General features: G+C 44.7%; 1 protein-coding gene across 1 annotated transcript in view; it reads left to right on the forward strand.

Annotated features, from left to right (window-relative positions):
- The window catches only part of ATRN (attractin), a 960574-nt gene that overhangs the window by 48660 nt on the left and 897831 nt on the right, over positions 1–14083 (forward strand). The window lies entirely within an intron of this gene.

Here is a 14083-nt window from a genome sequence, read left to right on the forward strand (position 1 = left end):
CGGGGAAACATTAAATCTTTATGGGTCAGGCGGCATTCATGTAGTTGTATTAAATGCACGGCTTGGAAGTCTTAAGGTCATATCATTTGCATATCCTGGTTAGGGAGCCAGTCCTTTATGTAATACTTGGGCTTTATATGAACTATTGGTAGAAGTTTGGGTAATATCTAAAGTAGATTTGCTACGAATAGTTACGGCTAGCTCTGTATGTTGGAGGTCCTAATTAGTGAAGGTAAGGTAAATGTGTGCTTTAATACCAACATCTGCTAAAGACCGCTTAGCTCAGAATTCCAATCCTCCAGCAGTTCCTTTGTATCAGGGTTCAGCAATACTGAGGTAGACATGAGACATTCCTATTAAGACCCAGTGAATTCACTGTATTGTGAGTTAGGAGTTCTTAATATGCTATCTTGTGAAGATTCTGCAGGTGGCAGAAAAATGGTATGGCATAGCTACCTGAAGAATGGAAGTTTGGAACATTGGGGGATCCCCCCCCAACCCCCCCCCCCACCCCCTCGGGAAAAAAATGAATTAAGGAAAGCCAGATTTGACTCTCTCCTTTACTGCCATCAATTCTTACCAGAGCTGCCATCAATGCGAACTACAGCAACATCCTTAGGAATGAAGTCATTGACACATGTATGGACTCTGTTAACCTGTCTGTCTATTGTTCAGCATGCTGTCTTTGCCAGCACACACGGAGGCTAAAAGAGGGGTTAATAACGTATCCTGTACTTTGTTCAGTTACTGAAAAATGCAAACCGTGATATTCCAAACCCTAACTGGGAAAAGTAATTGAGATGCAGTGGAAAGCTCTTAAGGTTTTTTGATTTCTTGGTGGCTCGTCTCAACAAAATTAGACTTATTAAAGAAAAGCTGTAGAAGGATTGGGAGCTGGAAAAGCAGTCTCAACCCAAGTTTGCACTCAAGGAACAAAGTAGGAAATATCCTGGCTAGTAAAAAAAAACAAAAATACAAAAGCTAAAAGCTGTCATCCAGTATTCAAGAGATTGTGTTACCTGTGTGGTTGGGAGGAGGTATAGTAACTATACCAGTTTAGAAAGTGTTACTAGATCATAGCGAAGGGAGAGATTAAAAACAGAACTACTAGAGTTTGTCATAACAGTGGTGTCAAATGAATAACAATAGGCAATGGCCTTGAAAAATTATCTCAAAAAGAATAAATCCGTAAGAGTAGAAGGGTCTTAAGGCTACAGCCCCAGATAGAATTATGAACAATTTCTTTTAAAAGTTTGCCCTTTACCTCTCTTCAGTGTGTGAAAATGTTTGTAACCTCATTTTGCACATGGTGACGTATTTTACAGTCCATGTCAGGTTTTGTTAGTCGTTCAAGGCATGGCAATAACCTGACTATATGTAGCTCCAACACATTTGGTATATGTTTGGTTTATTCACAATTGGCATTGGTTAACTTGGTTGTAAATCTGTATAGTATGAGGCGTCTTGCACAGAGTCTGCGGCCGAGGCCATGTCGGTCCGGCTGGGGCACAAGCTCCTGAATGAGCAGAATAGACTGCCGAAATACCGAATGGATGCTGCAAGCCCTCAACTCACTCACCTCAAAGCGGCCAGCCCGCCTGTGTGTGCCAGTCTTCCTCCTGGGGACATTGCAGGAGACGGCCACAGCATCTCCATATTGTTTCCATAATGTTTCTTCTTCTCAGAGTCATCTTGTGAGGATCTGTGGGATAGGTTATACTGCCCAATCCAAGATTGCAGAGTCCCACATTGATTTCTATGGGACATTCCCAATCCAACGTGGTGGCCTAATTTCCTGTGAAGTATTTCCTGTTTTTCTCCCAATTTAAGGAGGGAATTCTGTTGCAACGCTTCCAGGTCCAGTCCTTTATTACAGTCCTCTGGAAATCGCTGGTGGTCTTCCTGAATTTTTCACTATGTTCCTGTTGTCACCTATTGATCTGGATCCTTCCCATTTACCATCTTTGCATTGATTCCTGATTTGAAGTTCTTCTAGTGCCTTGAAGTCATTTTGGAGGTTTTTGTCCTGGCTTTTTCCTCCCTGAAGGCAATTTTTGTTTAGGTGCTTTTTGTGTCAGTAGCATTGCGGATAATGGAAGGGGTCACCCATATCTCTGGTAGTCAAGAATCTTGAATACCTGGCCTTCAGGTCCAACCCGCAGCCAAAGACTTAAGCTCTGTGACACCCCTATTCCAGAAACAATGGAACTAGATGCAACTCTGCTCAAAGGAGTACAGGTGGACCTGGCTTGGGCGCTTGTTCAGACTGTTCAGCAGCAGACTCAGGAATTACAACAATTGAGAGATGAAAAAGTGGCTCTACGACCAATCTTTTTGTTTTATTTTTATTAAGGTTTATACAAAGTAAAAGTACAAACAATAAGAACGGGTGTTCCAACCAAGAAACTAGCCAGCATGTCGTTACAATAATATACGAAGCTTCATAGGTCAAGTCATTAGAGCTACACATCTGGAATGGTACAGCAAGCAATCAGCACATGCAAGTCAGACAGCAATACGACCACACACATCACAATCATAGTGCAATCCATTTCGTATTTTTTAAAAAAATCACATGGAGCGTCGGGGGGGGGGGGGGGGGGGGAGGGGGATGGGACAAAAAGCATAATACAGCCATAACCATCAGGTCAAAGTCCTGCATGGTGAAAAAATTATACAAACACATTGCAAACTGATCTAGTGTATAAAGGCACCACATCATTAGGTATCCGCCCGAGACTGGGCACAGGTGTCTCCGCTCTAGTGCGCGCCCAACTCCGGAATATCACGCGGTCTTGAAGTAAGGGGTATCAGTTCCCAGAATATGCCAAGTTGTGTGTGGCCATGCGTCGCATCAGATAGCCAGTCCTTGAACCCTCTTTCTCTCCCAAGGAATAGCAACCTGTCTTCTTGCATATAATAAAAGAAGTGCATGCAATTTGCGCTGTTTTGGTTGCGGTTCTGTCACGCAACCTAGGAGGCCCAACCTCGGGGAGGGGACGATCTGTTCTGTTAACAATTTGATTAACCGCAGTAAAAATCTACTGCCAAAACGCAGCGATTCGTGGGCAGTCCCAGGCGATGTGATACCCACAGCGCCAACATCTGTTATCCTCCCTTAGCTTCATGCGGTATAAGCTGATTTGTGTCCTGTAATATCTATGCAAGAATTTAAATGTAATAGACAAAGTCTATAGTTTGGGGAAAGCTTAGTCAACTGTCTGCAGCAGAATTCCCACTGTCCTTCCGTCAATGGAGGGTCAAGTTCATTGTTCCACTGACGTAGAGACAACGGCTGGACTACCGGAGCAGTATTTTGCATGCTGTTATATAAGCGTGTGACTAGTTTGCTTGGGGAAGGTGTTTCAGGATAGGCTCTAAAGCTGGCAGTATCGGGTGAATTTCGGGAAAACCTGCCCAGGGTGCGTGACATGCAGTTTTCAATTTGTGATATAAAAACAGCTCTGCAAATGACACAGCGCGATCTACAGACCTGGCTTGGGGGGGGGCATAACTCACCATTTGGATGCAGGTCAGCAAAGGTGTGCAGTGGCATGTCTTTAACCAGGGTCTTACTCACCCCACCTTCAATGCAGGGTAGCATGGGGTTGCGCGCTAGTGGTATAGATGGCGCATACAGAACCGGGATGTTAGCTCTCTTCTGGAGTGCGCTCCACGCCCAGCGCAGGGTGCCTGCCGTGTCCACATCTACCCTAGGACGCTGTGACGTCTGGTACAGCGCCACCTCCAGCGGCACTGGGGACTCCATGTCAATTTCCACTGCCACATGAGGTTGATATGGTGTCTGGTGCACCCAAAAATGTAGAGCCTGGGCACATAGGGCATAGAGCTGCATGTCGGGGGCGCCCAAGCCGCCCTGTCGCAATGGAAGTGTCAATAGGTCCCATGAAAGCCTGGCCTACCCTCCGGCCCATACCAGGGTTAGTAATTGTGATCTTAAGCGTGAGAGAACCTGTTGTGTGCGGGGGATCGGCACGCTGACAAACGGGTATAGAAATTTTGGCAAGATTACCATTTTTGTTAGTGCTACCTTGCCGGCAATGGATAAGGGCAGTTTAGACCAGATTGCAAGTTTACCCTCCAACCACGTGTGATCCTTGCCGAAGTTCAAGTTCCAGATCTCGGGTGGGTTACGGCTTAGCCATACCCACAAGTATTTGACTTCCTCAGCCTCCCACTCAGTGGGATCTCCGATGTCACCATTGGAGTACCACCTGTCAGTGGAAAAATTACTGATTTTTTTCCAGTTAATGGAGACACCTGCTAGCCCTCCAAATCTGATGAACTCTTTAAGAATCGGATCTAGATTTTCTTCAGGGTAGAGAATGTACAGGGTCACATTGTTCGCGTAGAGTGAAATTAGGAGGATACGTGTGCTGAAACCAATTCCCTGTGCGTGTGATGTTGCCGGATTCCGGCGGCCAAAGGCTCCATGGCAATGGCAAAGAGTAGGGGTGAAAGGGGGCAACCCTGCCTCGTGCCCCGCGATATATGAAATGGGTCGGACAATAAACCTTTGACCCTGATCCAGGCGAGCGGCTTTGTATACACAACCTTATGCGATATATAAACTGAGGGCTCAATCCCATGTGTGGTAATATTGTAAATAGATATGGCCACTCAAGTGGGCCAAACGCTTTTGTCACATCTAAAAAAAAAAAAAAAAAAAAAAAATGCCGACGGCTTGAACACTCTGGTGTAGATAATGCAACATCGAAAACAATGTACGCAAGTTGTGTGACGTTGACTGTCCAGGGACACAGTGTTTAACTTGTGTACAAAGGCAGTGATCCTGGATGGTCGAATCATACCTGTCGGTGTGTGGTCTGGACTGTCACCTTCGCCATACCGTCTTGCCTCTGCATATTTGCCCAAAATTTTGACCTCTCGCTGCGATTCCTCAGCAAACTCCAATAATTTTGCCTTTAGAAGTGCAGCTGTAGCGGAGTCATTCATAGAATAGAATTGTCTCTCAAGTTCCTTTATCTGTCCCTCTAAGGCAGCTATAGTGCCCCTGATGTCTTTAAGCACACCGGCCTGCTGGGCTATACATTGTCCCCTAATCATGACTTTAAAGGCTTCCCATAGCGAGGCTTCAGTGTCCATTGAGAGTAAAATATTCAGAAATGTCAGATCGGATTTCCTCCTTGAAGGCCTCGTCAAGTAGTGCATAGGGGGGTAATTGCCAAGTGAAAGTGTGCAGGGGCACATCTGAAAGCACAGATCAGCATATATGGGGCATGATCTGATAGCGAGCGCGCCAGGTGGACCACTTCAAGTGTCAATATCCTGGGACACCAAGCAATAGTCCAAACTGGACCAGGCCGCATGGTGGCTAGAAATACATGTCCCCTCCCTAAGCCCCGGATGACGGACCCGCCAGATATCCAGTAAATCCCCATCAGACATCATATCCTGCAATCCCGTACTGGCCTGAGGATGTAAGGAGCGAGCTGAGCCCTGTCTATCGGAATCCTCATTTAATATGGCATTAAATTCACCACCCCAAATTATTGTACGTCAGCCAATTGCTCTAATCAGTGACAAAAGGTCGCGGAAAAAGTCTGGGGAGTCGACATTCCGGCCATGCACAGCTGCTAGTATTATGGATCTACCGACCAACCACCTGTGTAGTATCGCACACCTCCCGTCAGGGTCAATATACACAGTTTCATCATGCCAGTTTACCCCTTTTCGAATAAGTTCTGCCACTCCCCGTGCGTAGTTGGAATAAATAGCGGAACGTGTTACTCCCCATCAGCTGTGCCGCAGCCAATGTGATGGCTGTACATTGAGGTGTGTTTCCTGCCCAAAACTCATTAGGTAAGCCAATCCTGCTCCAATACTCTAGCCGCTTCATAAAGGGACTAAACACGAGCAAGGAATGCTGTGTGATTCATCCAGAGACCAGGTTCTTACAGTCCCAAAGAAGGTCTCCTGGCTGTAGCACCATCCTACCACATCTATTATCTCAACCAGTCATGGCTATAAATAAGCAATTGACAAATTGACAAAGGTAGAAAAGAATAATTCTCCTAGAACCTGGAAATGTTTTCTTCTCAACGCAAGGTCCCTGGTCAAACATAGTACTGAGTGGGCATCCCTCATAGAGGAAGAGAAGGTCAATATTGCATTCATCAAGAAACCTGGAGCGGCAATGCGTCGGGTCCAGACCTTGTTAAAGCTACCCCCCCAGAGTACTTTTGCTATACACTTAAAAGGTCACAAAGGAAAGTTGGAGGTTTAGCTGTCCTATATCACAAGTCACTCACAGCGTCCTTCAACCCACTAGCCAATGAGGAATGCGAAGCACTGGATTTTTGTTTTAAACTCTCCCACCGCTATACTTTTGGGGGGGACCCTAATCTATAGGCACCCTGGCCCTAGAGGACGGTTTCTACCTCAAGCAGGCTACATAATGGAAAACGGAATAATTGCTAATTCCCATACAATACTGGGAGACTTTAATTTTAATCTTGAGATGCTCTCAGATTTATACCCTGTAAACCTTCTGGACCTAATGAAAGGAGGATGCTTGGAGCAACTAGTGGTCGGCACCATTCATCAAGCAGGTCATACCCTTGACTTTATCTTCTCTAATAATCTTCAGTTAAAATTTAGAGGCCTCCTCCCTTTAGTTTGGTCAGACCACAGGACCGTGTTTTTCGAGCTCTCGGTCATTGATAAACTCTCCCTTAAACATAAAAATTTTTTTTGAAACAAGAGCCTGGAAAAAGGTCAAAGCAGAAGATTTTCAGGATATGCTATCTTCAATACCTACCATGCTGCCCGGAGATCTGGACGGTGCTACAAGATCCTATACATCCTGGCTGTAATCTGCAGGGAAAAAGTTAGCGCCCCCAAAAATTGTTCTCTACAACAGACAGCGTCCATCATCCCCATGGTACTCTCAGGAGAACAAAAACTGCTCTGTAAACATATGGAACGAAACTAATATCACGAGAAGGAAAAAAAGACGTTTACAATGAGTATTGCACAATACAAACCGTTATTATTTAAAACCAAACGAGTATGTTACAAAAAATCAATTTAGCTAATGACTCGTCAAAAGAACTTTTTAAAACTGCCACCTCCCTGTACAACCCTACCGAGCCCACCGTCCCTCCTAGCCAAGACTTGTGTAACAAAATAGCGAACTACTTTTATGATAAGTTCAACCCCATGTTCATTAAGTTCTCGGACTCTCATACTAAAAAGACCACAGACCAGAAATATTGCCACAAGATAAATGCTAATGAAGTCTTGGTATTGAATGCATTTGCCACTTTAACGCCAATAGATACTTTCAAGCTGCTAACGAAAGTGAAAGCTGGTTCCCCCAACGATCCATGCCCTGCAGCTATTGTAAAACTGGCAGCGGATCCATTTGCTTGCTATTTGACCCCCATCATAAACTCAATGTATGTAGAGGGTTATTTCCCTAGAGACTGGAAACCGGCATCCATTCTGCTCCTGCTAAAAAAAAAAAACCTAGCTTGGATGCAAAAGACCCTTACAACTTTAGGCCCATAACCAGATTGCTGCTACCAGTAAAAATCATTGAGAGCGCCCTAAACACTCAACTTAAGGTGTTCTTACAGGAATCATAAGCGCTGGACACCAATCAGTATGGCTTCAGAGAGGAACATAGCACAGACACCGCGCTCCTCAAATCCACAGAGGAGATGAGGTCGATTTTACATCAGGGAGGAAAAGCTGCTTTGATAATGCTGGACCTCTCAGCAGCCTTTGATACGGCCCATCATGCTTTGCTGATGGACCGTTTACATGAGATTGGAGTCAGGGTTCTGCATGGAAACTTCTCTATTCATTTCTCTCCAACAGAACACAAACGGTTGTTCTGGGTGAATACAATACACTTTCCTCACATGTGGCATGCACAAACATCAACTTGCAGGTGTGTTTTTGCAGCTTTATTTATTTATGGTTCCTCGAAGGGATAAAGAGATCTTGGAGCAGTAAATTAAAATAACTGCTGGTCTCCAATTGTGTTTGGCAGGCCCTCTAAAAGATTTTATTTAAAAAACGGTTTTGTTTTTAAGGACCATGATGGGTTAGTGGAAACAAAACAGTGAGGGAAGTCTACACAATAGGTGGTGGGGAGAAACTGGCAAAAAAGTTGGGAAATATCAATACAGACCGTTGATGTAAGCTGATGGATAACCAATAAATGGTGTGCATGTCATTTTCCTGTAACACTATTATAACAAAGTTGTGAAAAAAGTGGTATGAGATGATGCAAGGAGGGGTGGAGTGGGGAAGAGTCTTAAAAGGATATTTTGGGGATCATAATAGTGGTTTGGAGTTTGGGATGAATTAAAGAGTGGAGGTTATGGATATATTGGTAGAGGTATATGGTGAAAAATAGGGTAGTGCACTGGATCTACTGAATTAGAAAGTAAAGTAATAAGTAAAAGTAATGTGTGTGTATATATCCTACACATACACATGATCCTTGACTTGCCTCTTAGTTCACTAATACCATTGTCATCTGGGCAGGAGCAAGAATATTTCCCAGTTCATGTTCAAAAACTCACCTTTCATAAATATATTACTAAAGTATGACGTGTTAGTGCACTGTCATTTACAGACCGCACATATTCCATTGAAATGGCCACACAACTTTACCACTAACATCTAGTTTTACTGATAATGGCACATAATGTTTGAAATGTGGGTTTTAGCAAAAAATATAAAAAATGTGCACATCATCAAGTAAAGTGTTCTGATTTGTTTTGATCCTATAAAAATCTTTTTTCCACCACAGAATTAAAAAAATGTGTCTTCGTAACTACTGAAAAATATTTGAGCACTTCACTTATTAGCTACTTCAGTGTTAGAAAAAAAAAATCCTGAAATCTTACATTCTTTCATTTCACATGCTTTGCACAGCACGATTGTCACACAGTTCAATTTTCAAAATCCTCTTACTTCAGTTACAGAAAGAAAAGTAAATGTAGGAAGACAAACAGACTTATGATAACGGTCTTTATAAGCTGGGCAAGTGTGACAAGATAACAAGAATTAAAGCAATTTTTATTGCTCTTTTCCTTTTGAGCAAGCAGAACACATATTGTCTGCTCGCCAGAACGGGCGGGTAGGCCCTAAAAATAGTTTGTTCTGATTCGATCTGGCTCCCATTGCTAGTTAATTTTTGGAGTCCTGTTGAATCCTTTCCTCCTCTTTGGAGAAGAGGGGTATTCCCAATGAAAGACAACTTTTCTGGTAAAACAGTTATCGGTGCTTAAATTACTATTAAATGTGTCAACCAGATAAATTGTTTCCACACCAAATTTCATATTGGCAAGCATTCGGACCATTAGCCATATGCAACTAAGGAGCAAAATTGAATGTTTATATCTAGCTTTAGACATATGCAAATTACCGACATAGGCATAAGTGGCGTCAGAGTGGATCTTACTAAAACTGTGAGGAAAAAGAGCGGAGGAAACAACTGTAGGAGTGGAAAGACCTAATACTGAGTAAGTATGGGCGAAATGCGCGAATCCGCAGAATTCGTGCGAATTTGCGCCTTTTTTGCATGTTCGCAGGCTTTTTGCGTGTTTGCGGGCCGCTTGCAGCGCATCGACCGCGAAGTTACCCATGCGGTTGTAAATGGGCACGGCCATCTTGTTCACTTTGCTTATTTCCGTTTCCGGTTGCTATTTGCATGCTCGCTTTGTGCGTGGGGCGCGATTACGTGTTCGCGTGCGTTTATGCGTGCTCGCGGGAGAAATATTGCGCAAACTTACCCACGCGGTCATCAATGGGCGCGGCCATCTAGTTTTTCATTCATTGCTATTGTTCTGGGCATGCTTTTCCAATCCTCTCCTAATCTTTGCAATCCTTTGTTTCTTTGAACTTTTTTTGGATCTTTTTTACTCATTATCTAACCCTCTCTTTTTCTACATCTATATTTTGTTTTTTTATACTTTTGCTTACTTTTAAAGCTACTTTTTTAAACTCTTTTTTTTTTTTTTTTTCTTTTCTTTACTTTTTTCCTATTCTTTCCTATTTTTTTTTTTTTTTGCAGCTGTCCAGGACCACCATGGCAAAGGGAGCCGGGAAGAGCAAGAGGAAGGGTCCCGCACCCCGTACCTGGCTCCCATGCGGGCGTTTAAGGGGGGAAGCAGTTATAGCCCAGGAGATTTTCAGCGCGGTGGAGGTGGCCGCACTGATGTTTTTCGTTCAGCGCCACCTCCCCAAAACCGTTGCAGCAGGCTCGGTGCCGGGTACGGGCTCCGGGAGCGTCGCCAGCTATGGGGGAAGGTGTGCCGGGCCATGTATCGTGAGTCTGGGGTCCGGCGCACCTCTTGCCAGGTGCCGCACCGGTGGTCAGATGTCCTGGACTGGAAACACGACCTGCTAGGCTTTGAGATCCATGGGCTTGGTGAGTAGTAGCAGCTATTTAATCACTACTCTGTTTTCTCCTGCTCTATCATATTGCAAATGTTTGTTTTTTCCGAAGAGCAAGAATGCTGCCGATTACATTGCAGGTAAATTATGTTTCTAAAGCTTCTGTGATTGCAGGTGCGTAATGCTAGACATTAGAGACTCCAGTCCAGTCCTTCCTTTGTACTCCTGCCACTAAGAAGAGATAGTGGTGGTGATCATGACAGACTGTGTGTCACTTCGCGTGCTGCGGAGTGCTGCCTGCCAGTCCTAGTAGAACCTTTTTGTAGTTGGTTTAGTGAGTAACATAACTGTTCGAGGCATACGAGCTGCAGATCGTACACTTTTTTGCAATAGATTGCCACCTGGTGTTGGGCTCGGTTGATTGCAGGTTGTTGTCTTCTTGGAAGAAGTCTTTGTAGTCACGAGATAGGTGACTCCTCCCTTGGACAATACTGTGCATTGTCATCGACTCCATCCTCAGATTGTGTTTTTCCGCAACTGGGTTCGGATTAAAGTTTTCGGCTCTGGCTAGGAAAGACTTTTTCAGCAACTTCGAAACGTGAAACTTTATACAAACATTTTCGACATCGAATAGACTTTTTGACATCACCAGCTACATTCCGGTGCGTCGACGCGGGCTGTTGGGCCTATCGGCGCCGTACGGCCTACGCCTCATGGACAGAACTCCATTCAAGAGATGCCCGGTATGTCGAGCAAAATTCCCTCATAGCGACCTTCAAAAGGTCTGCAACCTCTGTCTATCGCCGGAACACGACGAGTCGACCTGCACAACTTGTGCATCCTTCGGATCGAAGAAGACCAATCGGGATTGGAGGGCACGTCGACACGAGATGAGGAGATCCGCACCAGCACCGGAGGCCATCTTCGAGGAGGAGATCGTCGAAGAGGACGTCTCCGAGGACGAGGCTCCACTCGTCGCCGAGGAAGATTCGCCTTATCTCCAGATAATATCGGGCGCAGAGGACTCAGACTTGATTCCATCTCGGCAACCCGCGAGTACTCTTGCCCCTGCACAACATACACTACCCAAGACCAAGGCAACGGTCAGCACTCTGCCCATGGGGCCCAGTTGAGACCGAAATATCCCCGCAGCCTTCGGGCTAGGCTCCGAGGAAAAAGACTTCGCCTTCCGGTGCCTCGGCACTGACTAAACCACATGTGCCAATTCCACCTCTTCCATTGGCACCGAAGCACATACATCCTTCGACACCAAAGCCAAAACGCCCATCGGTGCCCAAAGACAAAGATCCTTCAGCACCCAAACCAAAAGATGCATCGGTGCCGAAGCGAAAGACCGTACCGGATCCGAAAGCTTCGACTCCGAAACCTTCCGGTTCCAAAAATAAAGATGGAAAGCCAGAGTCCAGCGCCACAGGGCCAACGAGACCTGTCTCCACTCCAAAATCTCCAACCTCGGTACCAAAGACTCAAAGGCCATATACAGAGATACCTAAACCCTCTAACAAGCCTACCAAGCCGAAACCATCTTCGGCACTGAAAAATTTGCCACAGGACTCGATCACGCCTCCTACAGCGAAACACACAAAACAACCCCTATCGGCACCGAAAAAATCGACGCCGAAGAAGATTGTACAAGAGGAAGAATTGTTTAGACCAGATCCTAAACAAAGAAAAGTCCATATCAATCCAAAAACTGGACATGTGGAAGCAATTCCTTACAAGAAGAGACCAGCAGACACACTACTTCTACCTGTGGTTCCTGCCAAAAAGGATTGTGCAACTTCTCCAATGCACCCTTCCTCTCCTTCACCTTCTTACTCTCCTTCACCTTCTTCCTCTCCTATTCCTCCATTGAACCTACAGTTTCTCCTGTTCAATCTCCTGCATCATCACACCACACTGACGAAGAGTAAGATCTAGGTGGGGGGGAATGACGTACCAGAGCCACATGCATACCCTTTAGATGAAGATGTCAGTCCAGAATATCCTAAGGATGACAATATATATAGTTTCCCACCAGACAATGTGCCCGACATTCCTGATCCTTAGTACCACCCAACAAAACCTTCCCCTCCAGAAGATAGTATTGATTTAATCATCTATTAAATAGAGCTGCACTTTACCACGGGGTCTCCATGAACTATGATGCCATTGATGAGGATTTTTTACTGGATACAGATGAGCAGTCACAAAGGTCTACGCAAATACTACCCATGATCAAAGGAGTCATTAAACATGCTCCAGAAATCTTTAAAGACCTGGTACGATGTAGGGTATTAAATCCAAGAATAGAAAAGAAGTATAGACCAGCACCATCTGATCCAGTCTATATTAAGGGACATCTGCCACTAGACTCTTTAGTAGTGTCTTATGCACGGAAAAGAGCCAATTCCCAGACTTCTGGTGACACGCCCCCGCTTGACAAAGAATCTAAAGTTATTGATGCGTCAGGGAAATGGATTGCTGCGCAGGCAACAAACATATGGCGCATAGCAAATACACAAGCCCTACTCTCACGTTATGACCAGGCTCACTACGACCAATTAGGAAAACTAATGGAGCACCTCCCAGATCAATACAAAGATCAGGCAGCGGAGCTCATACAAGAAGGCAAATTAATACTCAATGTCTCAATTAAATGTGCACTAGATGTAGCTGACACAGCATCCAGAGCAGTCAATACTAGTGTTATACTCAGACGACATGCGTGGTTATGCATTTCAGGTTTTAAAACAGAGGTACAGACTACCATCTTGAACCAGCCCTTCAATCAAAACCAATTGTTCGGGCCGGAAGTAAACAACACACTAGAAAAGATGAAAAAAAGACACAGACACAGCTAAGTCTATGGGTGCATTACAATCCACACAGACTAGAAGTTCTTTTCGCCTCTCCTTTTATAGAGGAGGTTCTAAGCAAACCGGCACAGATACAACATAATCTTTTAAAAATGTACACACAGACCTCCTCTACCAAAGGCTTCTTTAGAGGAATATTCAGAGGCCATAATAACAAGGGAAGAGGTAGAGGTAATAACAACAACCGTTCCTCTTCCACTCCCAAACAGTGACTTCCCTCTGCTTCCCCTACAGCATTTCACTCCTGTCGGGGGCAGATTATCACAGTTCCTACCTGTCTGGAATTCCATCACAACAGACAGGTGGGTAAGACAGATTATCTAACATGGCTACTGCCTAGAACTCACAGCAACACCCCCAAACATACCACTCAGGCAGCATCCAATGTCCACAGAACATATGACTCTGCTTCAACAGGAAGTTCTAGCACTTCTACAAAAGGATGCTATTCAAGTAGTTCCTTTAGAGGAACGGGGAACAGGAGTTTACTCCCTGTACTTCCTAATTCTCAAGAAGGACGGGACACTAAGACCATTTCTCGACCTTAGGCCCCTCAACCATTACCTACAATCAGATTATTTTCACATGATCACTCTACAACAAGTACTCCCACTACTAAAACAGGGAGATTTTCTTTCAACACTAGACCTAAAGGACACCTATTTTCATGTTTCTATACATCCTGCGCACAGAAGTATCCAAGGTTTGTCATACAAGGACAGCACTATCAGTCAAAGTCCTTCCATTCGGGGTCACCGCAGCACCACGAGTGTTCACAAAGTGCTTAGCAGAAGTAGCAGCACATT

This window comes from Lissotriton vulgaris, chromosome 3_2 (genome assembly GCF_964263255.1).
Source record: "Lissotriton vulgaris chromosome 3_2, aLisVul1.2, whole genome shotgun sequence".
NCBI lineage: Eukaryota > Metazoa > Chordata > Amphibia > Caudata > Salamandridae > Lissotriton > Lissotriton vulgaris.